Raw genomic sequence first — 16257 nt, 5'->3', positions numbered from 1 at the left:
CGGAAATCGCTGTTTGCCAGTACTACTCTGCCAAGGAGATTATTTTGGGCGTTTTTATGTGCACTAAGTTCAGTGTGAGAGCGTAAAAAGGTCATGCTGCTTGCCTGTCTATACCTAAGGCTTGCCTTTGACGTGTCTGCTCACACATGCCACAGCCACATGTATGTGATTGTGAATGTGTATCGTACACTTCTGCCACCACCACTGACATTATTTTAGGCATTTTGTGTGTGCACTAAATTTAGTTTGAGAATGCAAAAAGTCCATGCTGCTTGCCTGCCTAACTCTGCTGGGCTGACACATACCACATGACATAACATGTGATATTGTGAATGAATGTGTACTACTACTACTACTACTACTACTACTAATACTACTACTACACTATGGCCACCACTGAGATTATTTGGGGCATTTTGTGTGCACAATAAGTTCAGTTTGAGAGTGCCAAAGGCCACGCCGTTTGCCTGTCTAACTCTGCTGATACAGGCGAGGCCACATGTATTATGTTATTGTGAATGTGTACTACTACACTACTGGCACCACTGAGATTATTTTTGGCATTAGTTCAGTTTGAGAGTGCCAAATACCACACCACTTGCCTGCTTAACTCTGCTGACACAGGCAAGGCCCCATGTATGTGATTGTGAATGTGTATGTACTACTATACTACTGGCATCACCAATATTATTTTGGACATTTTGGACTACCCTGTCTGTTCCGGCTCCACCCACTCAGCACACCTACGTAACTCTGCTCCTACAAGCCACAAACTCAGTGTGTATGCTCGTAATACTGAGCCACTGAGATTATTTTGAGTATTTTGTGTGCTCTAAGTACAGTCTGAGAATGGAAAAAGACCACACTACTTGCCTGCCTAAGCCTGCATCTGCAGTGCTGGCACAGGCAACATGGATGTGATTGTAAATGATTGTGAATGTGTACTGCTACTGCTGGCAGCACTGAGATGGATATGGGGCATTTTGTGTGCACTAAGTTCACTTTGCTTGGCCAGGAGGGTGAAGGAGAAAAACAAACATAATAGTGGACACTTTTTTCCTTCACTCTCCCTTCTTCCATCCTTTTTCCTTGTGCAGTTGGGTTGGTTTTCACGCCAGCTCCCATACGATGGTGCCCCCACTGCCACTACCATCAAGAAATAAAACCTGCCTGCTGCAACTCCTGAAGCATTCCCTTTGGCTTCAATCCAGTAAGCAATTAGAGAATGTTTTTGCTGTGTACTTTCTCAAAGAAATTTTATCCTTGTATCCTTTTTGTGCTGTTAGGTTCTCCTGGAATGACGCCACTCACTATTGACCAGCCACTGGCACTATCTCCAGTCCATCTGGATCCCTTTTCTTGCAGCTCTGTCCTCTGATAGGTATGGAAGCCTGTTGTTTTGGAATGTCTGTTTATGTGACTTACTGTGGGGAAGGGAATTTGGGTGGGAGGAGTAGGAGTCTGTGGGGACTGAGGTCATATAAAACTAATGTTTTAGTTTCTTCTTCCCTAACAAACTCTACAGGATTGAGAAAGCAGCTGTAGGGCTCTACAGACACCAACACCACCACCAAATTAGACAATCAGCTCATCTAACTGTAAGTCCTTATCTATCACACCAATGCACCACACACACACTTTGTCTTTGCAACCTACTGTAGAGGGCAACATAGACAAAGCTACATTTTTTTTTCTTTTCTTTTTTAGATACCTTCCAAGACTCCACATCCACAACAATCTTCATGTGATGCATCTCTGTCTAACTGCAGCTAGCATGTTTTATTAGTAGAATTCTTCAGAAAATTCCTGAAGATCAGTTTTCATTAACTATAGCTTTCGTGACTTCCCTGCACACATACAGGCATCTGCAGCACACAAGGCATTATTAGTACAGGTTACACAGTCAGTGTCAGTTACTGAAATGTAAGAGGGTTTGTTCTGGGCTGGTTTGACCATAGTTTGGTTCTTTGATTCAGGGTGCTGAGATTTAAAAGGGCTCATTCAGGGATGGTTTAGCAGTAGTTTCACTCTTTGGTGGCCAATTGTTTATGGGACTGAAATTGAAGGAAAATCTCTCCAGCTGGATGCAGGTGGCAAAACTGCTGGGTTATATTAACCTGCACTTCATGGAAATTTTGGGAAATATGTTTTTTTACTATTCTTATAACTTAAAACACATTAATGCCATTTAACAAAATGCCATTTGATGTACTTTTTTGAAGTATCAGTAAAAAATGTGGCTCTATCAAAAAATCTCATGATTTTTGCCAGTAAAAAATTGGTGCTGTTTGCAAATTTTGAGTCTCCTGTCAGTGATTTTCATTTCGGGGGGTTGACAACGCTGTTTCCAGCTATGCAAATGTTTTACATTAAGTTTGCCTGCATCAGTCTCCAAAATGTTGTTATAGCTGAAAAATAGGCTGTTCTGACAGACAAAGCTTAGATGCTCCTGGGTGGTGTTGGAGCTTGCCAATACATCCTGCTTCCACACATTCGTACAGGCCACCCATCACTAAGAGTTCTCAGATGATCAGAATCTCAACAAAAAGGGTGGTTTATCAGACTGGTGCAAAGCCTGTACAAAAACCTGGAGTGCTGAGCTGTTTCCCTTATACTTTTTAAGACTTAAAGCATGTCTAAATCCAAAACCAAACAAAAATAATATTATTTTTCAGCTTACCAGTCATTAGCTGTGGCTGCATTGGTTTTCATTGTTTTAGTTTTTTTTCCCTATTTTCACCTGGTGATCCTGCCAGAAACAAAATTTCTGTCTTAGGGTTAGAGATGAGCTTGGGCTTCCTCCAAACTCATTTCTAACTGAACTTTCTATTTTCTGTACTCCAATGAGCTGTGGGCCTGGTGGGTCCACATGTGGGTACACATGTAAGCAGGTTCAGTCTGCCACACTAGATGGCTCTGTTATGATCATAACATGGTAAAGGGAAAAGTTATTAGCAGATGCCAGCTTCCCTAACCCATAGTGAGCTAGGTGCCCATATAAAAGCCAGGATGGGAGGAGCCTTAAGCAAATGGAACATGGGAGCCAAACACCCCACACCTATACGGATGTAGTCAGCTACTGCACAGGCCCTGCATAGGGCAGAAGGTCTTGGGTGAGATAGTCCAATACCCAGAAGAGCCAGCTGTAGTTATCCTGTCTCCTGAAACATGGTCTAATTGGATTGGGTGCCCATGCAAAAGGCCTTTTAGGCCAGGCCAGTGTTCTCCAGAGTGTATATTAATGCTCCTGGCACTTCTAGCGACACCTGTGCAAAGTGTACATAATCTAGAGGTGCAGCTACAGCAGTCCTGTCTTTGGAATAACCTGAAGGGAGCCATGAGGTGGATGCACAAAACCTAATGGGCAAATTAAGGCCCTCTAAGTGAGTACTGATGACCCAGGGGAGTGAGAGAGTAACATCAGGGAGATGGGTCTCAACACTGTGGTGCCCCCATGGAGAGGAGAGGGACATAAAGGGAAGATGGCTAAACAGTGATGTGCAATGTCTGGCTTTCACATTTAACTGCTGCAGACTGTCCACTACATGTGACTGGAGAAGTATGCCAAGTGACACTGAATAGTGGGAAGGCCTATGGCAGGGAGTTGAGCACAATATGGCAAAGACTATCCAAAAAGAAGCGGGGCAGGAGCTTGAGTGATTTGGCTCCAACAGTCAGTCAATCAGAAGCTCCCTTACACCCGCCATGTAGCTCATGGAAGCTGAGGGCCAGGGAACAACCCAATCCGCATCCCATTGCCATACAAAAAATTGCAGTTTGGTGTTTGTGTTAGATATTAGTTTGGAGAATGTCTAGACTTGTTGGTACTTCGGGTGTCTCTTCTATCTATGGAGGAGCAATGGACACACTCTTGGACAGCAGCATTGTCTGGAGAGGGTAGTGTTAAATGGACTAGTATATTTAGATGGACTTTACATAAGTGGCTAACAAATTAAAGCCTAACTAAAGCTAACACTTTTAAGCAGTTACAGAAACATTTTTTGTCCTTTTGGGATAATGGTTTTACATAAATAAATAACAGCTGACCATTGTAAGCACCCTTGTCAATGGTAAATGACTTGTCTCAACCCTCTAACTGACACTTTTGCTGGACAGCTTGGTCTGTTAAACATGAAAAGTAACAGACTTACTGGCAAGAAAACCAGGTGAAATAAAGGGGGAAAGCCTAAAATGTTTTGATTGGAGTGTACATTTAGGAAGCCTTTAACAGAGACAATTTATTAGCTAAAAACATTTCTATTGCTGCCATCCAGTACTCTGACATAATTTGAGTATACAGTGAACATGATGATGGCAGATCTCATCCAAGTATTGGAAGCAAACCTGCCTGAATTGTAAAATTTCATCTAATTCACCATTGTTCTCTGGAAACAGAGCATAGCCAAAGCTGGCTGTAGGCATGACAGAACAGTTGGCGAGTATACTTGACTTCTCCCAGACAGGGATGTTTTAGACACATGAGTGCCCCTGTCTATGGCATTGGAAGAGGAAGGGGAACCACAAGCAGACAGTCCTTGTGGCAGGGAACACAATATTCAAGCAATGCTTTCCAAAGCTGCATTGATAACAGTCGTTCAAATCTGTTGGGTGCTGCTCCATGGATTCATGATGTTGTCTAAAGCAGCCAAAAGGGCTGGACTGAGAGACAGCTTTTCAATGTTTATAGGCACCATTATAGCAATACAGTGCAACACAATGCACAGTATAATCATTGTGGTGTGCTGATATATATTGAACTCCACCATAACATTAAAGTTCTATTCATAATGAATGACACCACAAACAAACTGGGTGCCATGTATTGAGGTAGAGTACAATAATATATTCAATTTAGTGCATGTTACCACAATGTAGTGTGAATGGTCCTCAGTCCACATCATTTATCTTACTTATAGTGATACTAAACACACCATTATCCCTTCTCTTTACGTATACGGATGATGGCACTGTATTCATTTTACTTTAAAAAAAACTCAGTACCTTTTTTCATAATTGCTATACAGCTGTCATATGGCCCAGCTCTTTCCAGCCTGTCTGCAGGGAAACATCAGCGGAAGGAGCTTCTAGTTCTCTGCTGCCGGTCACATGTTAAAAAAAAAATCTTTCACATTACAGAGGAAAAATACTTAATATCAAATAAATGTTTAAATTGTTATACAAATATGTATTTGAACTCAAATCTTTGTTATTTTTGAGCAAAAACATGGTATGGGCTATCTAGAGGGAGGATCTGCCAATCAGCCTGTTTCATGCCCTCCAGTCTGTGTCTATTGTTTGTATGCGCATAGAATTACAGGTTTTGAATCAATCAACATGTAATATCCCTTCTCTATTGTGTTTAGCTGGTTAGTGGACCTGGAGAAGGAGGGAGAGGACTGTAATTTATAAGGAGTCTATACATCTACATGTGTGAGTCTATAGTCACATGGGCTGCACAGATAAGAAAAAAGAGGTAATGTATAGCTTAGAAGGGAACTAAAACTGGAGCATGCTCAGTGGCAATTGCTGGTCTACACAATCTCAGGCTGCAGCGGGAACACAGACAAGGAGGGAGGGACAGTGAACAGCAGAAACAAACAGTTTTTTTGCAGAATACAGAAACTGAATTTCAAAGTGACTGAGTGAGTATGAACAGCTTGTAATACAGCATGTACTGACAGTTTTAATGATGTGGAAATAGTGACACTTTATAGTGGACCTTGACCTAAAGAAACAAGGTCAACTTATTACAACAAGCTCACCCATATTAAATAGCAGCTGTGGGGAAACATGTTTGTAAATATAGTTACCTTACCCCTGGCCTCTGCACACAGCATTTTGACAAGGTTAATGTCACAAGCCTGACATCGAGGTCCTGGGAATGCTGAGCATCCAAAATAGTCCAAGAAGATGGTCCTGCACTGTGTTAGAGCATCTTCTCACAAGATTTGGGATATTCAGCATGATCTTGTTGGAAGAATGATAACATCATCTACTGTTTTGCTTACACCTAAAATAGGGTCAGTACATTTATTAAAAATGTCTAATATTGTCTGGCGCCAAAGTCTATGTATACGTATATAATCCTGGGGATGAATCCTGTGACGGGAGTGACTTTGGGTGGGGGGCCCATGGAACACAGTCCCCTTTGGAGAGGTGGGGAGACCCCTGTCTCAGCTCCCCATATCCCTATTATGTGTAAGTCACCCTGTATCTGTTAGGGGTACAGGGTGAAATGTCCTGCTATTGTGTAGACATGTATAGGTGGGGTGTGGAGGTTGCTCATTGTTTACTGCCCATGTGGTCCCATTGTTCTATTGTGTGTCTTGGGAGCAAACTATTATGGGATGTATGTGTCTATGTGTATTGGCTTGGTGGGGGGTGTTTCCGGCAGCCCTTCCCCCTGATGGGGTTGTCTGCTGGTGTGTCTCTGGTTGCTAAATGTATTGCCCCACCCTGTGTATATATCTTGTATATCTTGTAAAATAAAGCAGTCTGTTTCTTGTCTTAATACAAGTCTGGTGCTGTCTCATCTTGTATGGTCAGCGGTGGTGTCCGTGGATCTGTGTTCGGACAGGGAAGCGGGAGTCTAATGGAAATACCCTAGTACAGTCGGGGTCCGGTTCCGTTACAAACCCCAATTAGACACCAGGTTTGGATTCTGTTTAGCTTTTCTGTGGCACACTTGGAGACAGTGATTCATTACATCTGGCACATCACTTTCAGTGCGCACGGCCCTAGTCTGGAGACACCAGTACTTGCCAATGGGAATTAATGCTACATCATGCGGTACACTCAGATGCCAACCATTCCACAGCATCACCACCACACCAAGGATTTTGTAAGTGGAGGCCTTCACCTCACGTGTTTGCGGGGTTTCTGAATTATTTTACTCAATTTTATATCTTTTCTGAGACTGAACTATTGGCCTTGTTGGATGTGAATAAAACTTTGTATATGGTTAAGCTGATGGCGTTTGCGGTTTCTCAATATTAGCCGGACATGCAGATTGTTTTAGTGAACTATAGATCTACTCAGGAATCCTAAGCACTTTGGATAATCAGTACATTTTTGTTCTCTGCAGAATTCTTTTTTTACTTCAATGCAGCGATTTTTTAAGACGGAATGGAGGAGAGGGTCCTGATGTATTAGGCAGACCTGCTTGAAGAAAACCTGTCATGAGAAAAATATGAGAGCTGCTATTGTAGATCTTCTGAAATGCTTGTTGCCTAACTGTAATGTTTACCCTATGACTTCAATATTTTCTGGATCACTCATTGAGAACAAGTATGTATACCAGGAAAGTCAGGTTTCCTGGGGGTAATAGCCCAGTGAGCATTGTTTAGTATTTATCTGTGTTGGGTGCAAAAGGGAAGTAAGTAAGTGTTGAAATCTAACAGATACATCCAAACCAGCTCATTTCTAGCTACTATCAGACAATAAGGCTTCACAAAGTTAATAAGTGATTTCCCTAAGTATCTAATTTGTGCATTTATCATTGCACTCAGTTTAGAATTGTCTGCCAGCACTGGGACAATACTTTCCCTGCACAACTGCGGGCTATTAATAAAACTAATTAAACAGAAGTGGATAGAATACAGAGGCTTCATATATTCAATTTATTAGATTCTAAGCCAGCGCACTCAAAATTCAGCAATGTTTACAACTCTGTGATCCATTATTATGCTTGAGTGAATTATTTTTACACATCTTGGTTTGCATAACGAATGTACAAATTGCCAAGCAAAATATATCAGATGGTCCATATACTTATATTTTCATAAACAGAAATTTGGAGTGCATGGCAGATGACAGCAGATTAAAATAAAAGTGAATTTGTATTGTTGTCATATATAGCTTATTTGTATTAGGTGTTGGATAAATGCGAAGTACTTTGATCTCTGTGACTGGTCATCCATATCCGTAAGTGTTGCTTGTTGGGGAATATTAAAGCAGTAAATGTGGAAATCACAGATAGTTAGAAGTTTAGTTCATCTTGTTACAAAACATGAAAAGGTGAACTAACCCACAACACCCTTCCCACATCCCCGTTGCACCTACCTCCATGGATGGTAATCTTTCACTGTCCTAGCTAGCCGATGTAGCAGTCTGGGCATTTGAAAAGCATGCTCTTCTGCACCCTCCGTTCTTCTGGGATGGTCTAGAGCAATTCTCATTGGTCAGCGTAGTCTCAATCCAGTGCTGCCCGCTAGCCACCATGATGTTACACAGCCTCTAGGCATTTTTCAGATGTCCAGACCACTACACTGGCTGTGTGGGCAGCAGAAGATAATCACGGAAGGAGATAAGTGAAGCGGTGACTGGGGATGTGGGGAGGGTATGGTGAGTTAGTTCACCTTTTCATTTTGTGAAAAGATGAACTAACTCTTTAAGCATTCAGTGCTGGATTACCAAATAGGCACAGTAGGCACCAGCCATTGGGTCCCATGCTGCTTAAGGGATCAAAATAATACAACGTAAAGTACATAAACCATAGACATGAGGTTCACATTACAGTTTGTCTCTTAAAAGCTCATTTTTCAACTGTCAGTTTGTAAAAAATGTTGGTTCAACCTATGTATGTGTAATGTATAGTAGTGATGGTCATATCCATCTAGCGGCCGACATGCACACTACTTAGTTCAAAGTTATCCTATTAGAGCCAAACGAAACAAAGCCTTCTGATAGTTAGTGTGTCGCAAGTTCCCATTGACTCAAGATTCTGGTATTGTTTGGTAAAAATAAATACGTATTAGGAGATAATTTGCAAGGAGGGTGCCAAGTTTCGACTGCCTAGGGGGCCACCAAAGTGTTTAACCCAGCACTGCCTGTAATCTAAAACAAATGCACTAGGAAGAGTCACCTACAGTGAATATTTCATGAATGTCACACTCCCTGCTTTATAAATATACAACTTACACATTACTTCGGAATTGAAAAAGCATTTGTCAAGCCAAAGTGAATTCAGAACTCCTGCATACTTCTCAGGGACTTAGAAAGCCATTGGATAGTTATGACCAGGGCTTTTTTTTTCGCAGAAAATAGGTGCAGGAGCTCAACCATGACCCCCCTACACACATACCTTCCAAATGGCATCAAATAGTGGGTTTGGTCAGATTTCATTAACATCAGGAAGGTCTTAAAGGGGCAGTAAATACCAGGAGTGCATTATGAACAGAGTGCAGAGTTCAGGGGTGTGCTATGTACAGAGTGCAGAGTTCGGGGGGGGGGGGTTACACACAGCAGAGTGCAGAGTTCAGGGGTGTGCTAGGTACAGAGTGCAGAGTTGGGGGGGGGGGTTACACACAAAGTGCAGAGATCAGGGATATGCTATGTAATACCATCGTATTAAGCCCAAACCCCAAAATATAATACATTGCAGCTTACCAATCATTAGATGTGGTGGCTGCATTAGTTTTCATTAAGGTCTTTTTCTCTGTTTTCACCTGGTGATTTGACCAGTAACACACCTCCTGTATTAGTGTGCCCTTATTCTAGATGAAAGAGCACAGGGGACACAGCAGACAACAGCATTGACAGCCTGGGCGAAAGGAAAGTGTTATAAATGTACTAGCAGATTTAAATACACTAAAAGATCGAAGCCAAACTTCAGCTAATACTTTATAAGCAGTTACAGCAAACAGTTTTTTTCCTTTTGGGATAATGGTTTTACATACATACATACATACATAAATAAATGCTAATCACTGTAAGTACCCCTGTCAGAGGTAAATGGTTTGTCTCATCTCTGTAACTGATACATTCTGCTGGAAAGCAAGTTCTTTTGAAAAACAACAGGCTTACTGGCTGGATCGCCAGATAAAAATAGAACAAAGAAAGCATAAAAAAGAAAAATAATGCAGCCATCACATCAAAGAATTGGTAAGCTGCAATATAATAAAGGTGTGCTTTTGCGTTTAATACCACTTTAAGTTCTCTGTTGGTTACAGAACACCTTCCATTAATTTTATAGAGGTGACAAGAGGGGGGAGTGTTCTGTAGTCCAGATGGGTATAACTCAGGTGGGGCTGAGAACACTGCTTGGCATTCTAGTGCAGCAGAGGCAGGGTTGTAAGCTCACTACTGTAAACTATGAGCTCAATGAATTTCTGGCTGATCAACAAGTATTTTTTGTACTTCCAGAAGACATACAGTATATAAAGTATACTTTAAATGAGAAGCAAAATGATCCAACAACTTCATGTCTCTACCTAGACAATGGCACTTAAAGCTGGCCATACACTATACAGTCCTATTGTACAATCTTTTTTAGCGTTTCCAAAACTATATCTTTGGGGATAAACCTAAACAATCAATTAAATTTGTACCCAATTAGTGCTGCTGCACTACATAGTTGATGATAAATCAGAAGGAGATTGTACAATCAAATTGTAAAATGTATATTGTATGGTCACCTTAAAATCTCTCATTAAGTGACTCTGAATGCTGGACTAGTAACAGCAAGATGTTTCCAGGTAGCAGAGGACAGCAATATTTTAAAGCTGAATTCTAGAGACCTAAAAAGTCCTTCCTTGAAGTGGGGCTGCCCCAGCACTACAAGGATTACCTGCTCATTTAGTCAGAGAGATGTGAAAAGCCATTTTACTTAAAATATTACCTACAATGTAAAAATCCATTCACAACATAACCCTCAGCTACATCACCAACCTCATCTGCAGATATCACCCTAACCGTCCTCTTCGCTCCTTCCAAGACCTTCTGCTCTCCAGTTCCCTTGTTACCTCCTCCCACACTCACCTCTAGGACTTCTCCAGAGCCTCTCCCATCCTCTCTCCCTGTCTCAGTATGTCCTGTCAGCTCCTACCCTGTCCTCCTTTAAGCGATTATTGAAAACCTATTTATTCAGGTAAGACCTCCACCTAAGAACTGTACTTGAGTCACCTCTAACAGATCATCCCCTGCAGCTATTACCTTTTGTACCTCCTTTAGATTGTAAGCTCCATGAGCAGGGCCCTACTATTCCTTCTGTATTGAACTGTACTGTTCCTCTATATTGTATATATGTTGTAAAGTGCTGCGTAAACTGTTGGCTCTATATAAATCTTGTATATAAATAATACTTACCTGATCCTCCACTCCCCCAGCTAATAACACTCCCCTCCACTCCAGCAGTATATTGTCCCCTGGCAGGGCTATGGGCCCTGCATTGGTCTGACATCTCAAGACCTTAGAACTCCGGGGCGCAGTTAAGAAGATGCTGCAGGAACCAATCTAGCACTGCAGAGGAGCCTGCGGGAGCAGAAGATCGGGTAGGTAAAAGTGCTGCACTCGAACCCCCAGGCATAACGAGCAGTTAAACCCTTACAATGCAAGCACAGCCCTACTGTAAGGGAGGCCTTTTTTAGCATTCCGGAGTTCAGCTTTAAAAATATTGGATTGTATTTATTTCTCTACAGCAAAATAGGTTAAACGAAATAGCAAAACAGACACCCACTCCCACTGAGAAGACTGACTAATGCAGTTAGTCACCCTCTATAGAAAAGTGGACAGCTAAGCCGTGCCCCAGCTTAAGAAAAAGTCACTCGCAGCTTCAGCCAAACAACCAAACGCCGGAGGTCTACTCACACCCATTCAAAAAATGACATTCTTTATGCTTTCCTCCTGTACCACTACCCCCTCCCTCCTAGATTGTAAGCTCGAAAGAGTAGGGCCCTATAACCCCTCGTGTGCTGTTTGTAGTTGCTGTAATGTTTCATGTATTGTCCCCCCCTCTATTGTACAGCGCTGAGCAAACCCTTTGGCGCTATATAAACTCAATGTAATGTAATGTAATGTAATGCTCATGATTTGGAAACCGGTCTAATCTATTTCTCCTATGATTATAGACGTCAAGTTTATGATTTTTAAAATTGTTTCTATAAAATGTATACACACATGACTTCAGTGTCACGGAGTACTAGAAGTGAGAGAAGTGGACATTTTTTAATAAAATTCTGTACAGAGCTATACAGGGGATGGGAATGAGCAGTGTTGTATTTAGGTTCCACCCTGCCCTAGGCAACACAAAAATTGCCCTCCCCACGGAGAGACCATGACACCGACCAACACCCCCCTCCCCCACAAACTGAGACATTTCCAACAACACCCCCACCCTCACCCGAGAGAGCCTTCCACTACCACTGCCCCTCATACACTGGCAAACCCCCCCGGCAAGAGATAAGACACTCACCTTCACAGCTCCAGACATCCCCGGGATCAAGAGTCAGGCTCTGCATACACCATCTAACAGGGGAGGACTGACAACTCATGGGGCCCCTGTGTCCTTGACCACACTCAAAGCACACCCAAAAAAGCCTATAAAAGGTACCAGGGGCATTTCATGGAGCCCCCTACTGACCCTGGGCCCTCGGGCAGTGCCTGAGTGCTCTAATGGTCAGTCCGCCCCTGCCATCAAACAGCCCGCAGCCTCTCTCAGATCCCACCTGGTCCCCGTGCTGTGTGTGTCCCTTCTTCCTTTCCTTCTTTCGGGGGACGGCGCTGCCCCCCCTGAAAAATGCTGCTGACCCCTAAAAAATGCCGCCCTAGGCAAATCCCTTGTTTGCCTTGTGGTAAATACACCCCTGGGAATGAGTCAGCTGTGTGAGTAATCTGAGCTTGATTCATTGAACTGTTTTCAGCAAAGCAGTTAAAGCTGAACTTGGGGAAAATGACAAACTACTCTTGCAGTGGCACCCCTATAAAAAGAAGCTGTCAAAGGGGTTCGTCACCAATCTCCAGGGAGGGCTACCTGGGAAGCCCCCCCTCCCCCACACTCCCTCGTTGCGGCCTAAGGGCTCATGTACACGGGACGTTTGGAAAACTCTTCTGAACGATGGAAACTGACTGCTGGAAAACGTAGATTAAAAAACGTCAGTTTAGCCGCGTTTGCATACCGCGTTTATGCACGTTTAGAAGCGTTTTTAAAAGATAACCTCAGGAGACCTTCCCAAATGCCCAGAATGCACTGAAAAATAGTAAAAAATTAACTATTTCAGACATTTTGAGAAGAATAGAGAGAGCAGAAGCAGAGAGATCAGTATGTGTTGAGATTACCTGTCTTTTTGGTTGTATTTACTATGGATCCCATCAAGAGCATAATGTGGCACGTTCTACCATTTTTTTCCTTCACGTGAAACCTGCAACTGACTGCGCTGGTGTACCGGGTCAATTTGAATACATGGAAAACGCTGTGCATGCATTTCTGATGATGAAAAAAAGCTCTGGACAGCATCTGGACATGGAACAGTTAAAAACGCTTCTAACCGCAAACACATAAACGCGGTCAACCGCGTTTACAAGCATTTACAAGAGTTTGGCATTTGAAAAGCAGGTAAAATCTACTCCTGAACGCAAGTTTGGTGCGTTAAAAAAAACAACTGTATCAACTGACTGTAAACGACTATGAGTGTACATGGACACATAGGAAAACATTAGGGAGGGTTCAGGAGCTGCTGATAAAAACGCAGAACAGCTCGTGAACGTCAGTTTAGGAGCTGCAGTGTACATGAGCCCTAAATGTTTGTGTGGTGGGTTTCTTTTGTATTCACTACAAAAGGGGACAATTGAAATCATTTATTGCAAAGGCTTTTGATGGCTCAAGTCTCAGTGGCGGAGCTAAGTTATAGCTATGGTGAAATTCTGCTTGGTTAAATGTTTTAAAGTTGTTTTAAGTGATGTTCATTTATTTAAACCAACAAACAAGGCCGTAGCCTATATTAATCCAATAAGGTATGGCGTAGTATTTTTTATTTGACGTGTTTGGAGTATTTAGCCTGCTGCTTATGATCCGATAACAGTGTTGCACTGGGCACAATGACTACAGGGGAACATCCGTTGTGGTGATTAGTAGACAGTGAGCCAGTTCTAGCATTATTGTGTGTTAACTACGATGGAATTCTGCCGAAATAATCACATTCCTAAAAGAGTATGATTGTGTGTGTGAAAAAATAGATGGATCATTAATTGCATCCATGCATTTGGGGTCATTTGCTAAAAAACCTAAATGCTTGCTAATAAACTGCTGAATCTGGGGAGTCTGTTTGGAATATGTAAGCACAAATGGAACATGCTTAAATGGTCCATTAAGTTAAAAGTTTCCCAAAACACTTATATTCAATGTATTTTGTGAATGAAACCTGTCACAGTTGCTTGTGCTCTCCACTGAACTGTCAAGCCATCAAATGGCTGGCGGCACAGCTGATCACATATGCAGCACCATGGCAACTGCAGATCAAACAGAGGCTAAGATGGCATGCTTGTTAACAATGGAAGGTTTAGTTTCATCTTCAGTTTAGCCATTGGATGCTCAGAGATTGTTCAAGTTCATCATGTTCATAATCATCCAGTTTTACAAAATGTCCAGGTGGACAGGGTTAGAGTTAGAATTTATGACAGAGAGATCTCATTGTTTTGATAATTAAGATGTATAAATAACCAGAGCTGACTCAAGCATCACTTCTAACTAGAATACCACATTTGAGTGGACTTGATCACTGCCATAGTGTCTGCACAGGCCACACTCTGCATATTCAGCCAATGTACATCATTATAACATGTTTCTGTATGAAGATCGTACAGTAAGGCAGTATATGGGATTTTAGTTTTCAGTTTAGTCTTATGGTTACCTTCAATATAAAAGGATCCTAGGGTGCTCAGCACGAATCCAGCCTCATCATGGGAGTAAAAAACTGTTATTAGCCAAAGGTACCACAACTATTACTGGATAATCTTCACAAAGCTGTGGATTCTAACACACGAGCAATGGAGATGTACACAGCCAGGACTGCTTTTCCTCAGACAAGCCAATATTAGGGATACCATTCTCAAATTTAACAAAAAAAAAAAACTTGGAGTATATTTAGATCTGTTTTTGTGTCTCATTTCTGTTTGCTGTTTTCCACTATGCTGTGGACAGATGGCTCACCTTTACAATTGTGGCCGGGGCTTAACACGCCCAATTGGGGACACATTAGTGGCACTCGCTAATGCTTGTATTTTGTAGGTGGAGGCCTCAGTCACATCAAAACATCATTAAGTTGGCATTCCAACTTAGCAGCAAGCAGACTTGACTTGCACAATTAACCCTTTGTGTACATCATACTTCTCAGTGATTCACACTTTAACTGTAAAGATACTTTAACTGTACTCCCAATGAATGTAGCATTTCCAAGGCAGTACTGTGCAGCCTTTACCCCACTCCATCAGCACAGCCTGACATCTCACTCCCAATGACATTACAAGATTTTTACCCGACACAGTGAGATCATCTCTTCACATGTTCTTGAGCTTCTCCACTCCAAAAGGCCCTGACTCTATCTCCTCTTCCCTTCCATGACCTCTAAGGCTAGGTGCATAGGCTACCCTGTTCTATGATACAACATACATGCACCCAACTCTAAGGAACTTCAGACCAGGCACTTTCTTGGAACTTTAGAACATTTACTTGAAGAGTGTGCAATATAAAACAGTCTCTTGCAGATTCCTCCATACACAGCTCTAGTTCATTCTAGCTTCAGGCTGCTCAGATATAGCTCATAAAGCATCTAAAGTCCATTGAATAAAGTCCACGAATCTGTCTTTAGTACTCCTACTGGATACCCAACAAGGGGAAGCCCGAAAAGTTAGAACAGAGTTACAAGTAGCTAAAGTCCTCCTTGCACTTCCCCATCCAAGAACCCAGCTAGGTTTCTTTCCCTTGTATTTACAGCCCACCACAAGGGGGCAGAGCCATGAATATGTGAAAATCGACACATTAACCCCCTCCTGCCTAATAGACAAGAACTTACTAAACATGTTTTAATCAGTAAAAACAGGTCAATATTAACAACATGAGGTAGAACATGGTGACGTATGTACCCCCAAGTGGGCACCTGCCTACACACTAATAGTCAATGGGATGTAATGCATTGTGTGTGTTCTTTTGAGCTCACTGAACTCGCCCATTTCAGAGTTTGAATTATGATTCCTACAGTTGCATTGCTCATGATGTTGGCCTTTGTCTACACGTTATGGTGAAGGTTTCAAACAAAAAAGTAATGTTAGCCTTTTCAAGGTCAGTGACTCCAGGTAGTAAAGGAAGTATAAATTATGTTAGCCCTGGAGCTTGCATCTTCAAACACAAGTCTGAAACTGCAGCTGGCATATCGCTATCTTAATAAGTTTCGTTTGACCCTATCCTCCCCCTATTGCCTATCTAAAGCCATTATTTTGTTTGGGATAGAGTGAGATTCAACCTCTCAGTTTGTCTGGCATCTACAC

General features: G+C 42.1%; 1 protein-coding gene and 1 long non-coding RNA gene across 7 annotated transcripts in view; one reads left to right on the top strand and one right to left on the bottom strand.

The window, feature by feature from the left end:
• LOC149437096 (uncharacterized) overlaps window positions 1-2295 on the top strand; it is a 145669-nt gene extending 143374 nt beyond the window's left edge. For both annotated transcript variants that reach the window (XR_016308183.1, XR_016308182.1), the window contains exons 3-5: window positions 1287-1381; window positions 1526-1598; window positions 1708-2295. This is a non-coding gene — a long non-coding RNA (uncharacterized LOC149437096). The remainder of the gene's footprint in view (window positions 1-1286; window positions 1382-1525; window positions 1599-1707) is intronic.
• The window catches only part of SLC35F4 (solute carrier family 35 member F4), a 374072-nt gene that overhangs the window by 119823 nt on the left and 237992 nt on the right, over window positions 1-16257 (bottom strand). The window lies entirely within an intron of this gene.

Source organism: Staurois parvus, unplaced genomic scaffold, assembly GCF_062004578.1.
Source record: "Staurois parvus isolate SC_StPar_1 unplaced genomic scaffold, SC_StPar_1.0 ptg001316l, whole genome shotgun sequence".
Lineage (NCBI taxonomy): Eukaryota > Metazoa > Chordata > Amphibia > Anura > Ranidae > Staurois > Staurois parvus.
The sequence above is the reverse complement of the archived record's forward strand: the minus strand, read 5'-3'. Positions and strand labels throughout refer to the sequence as shown.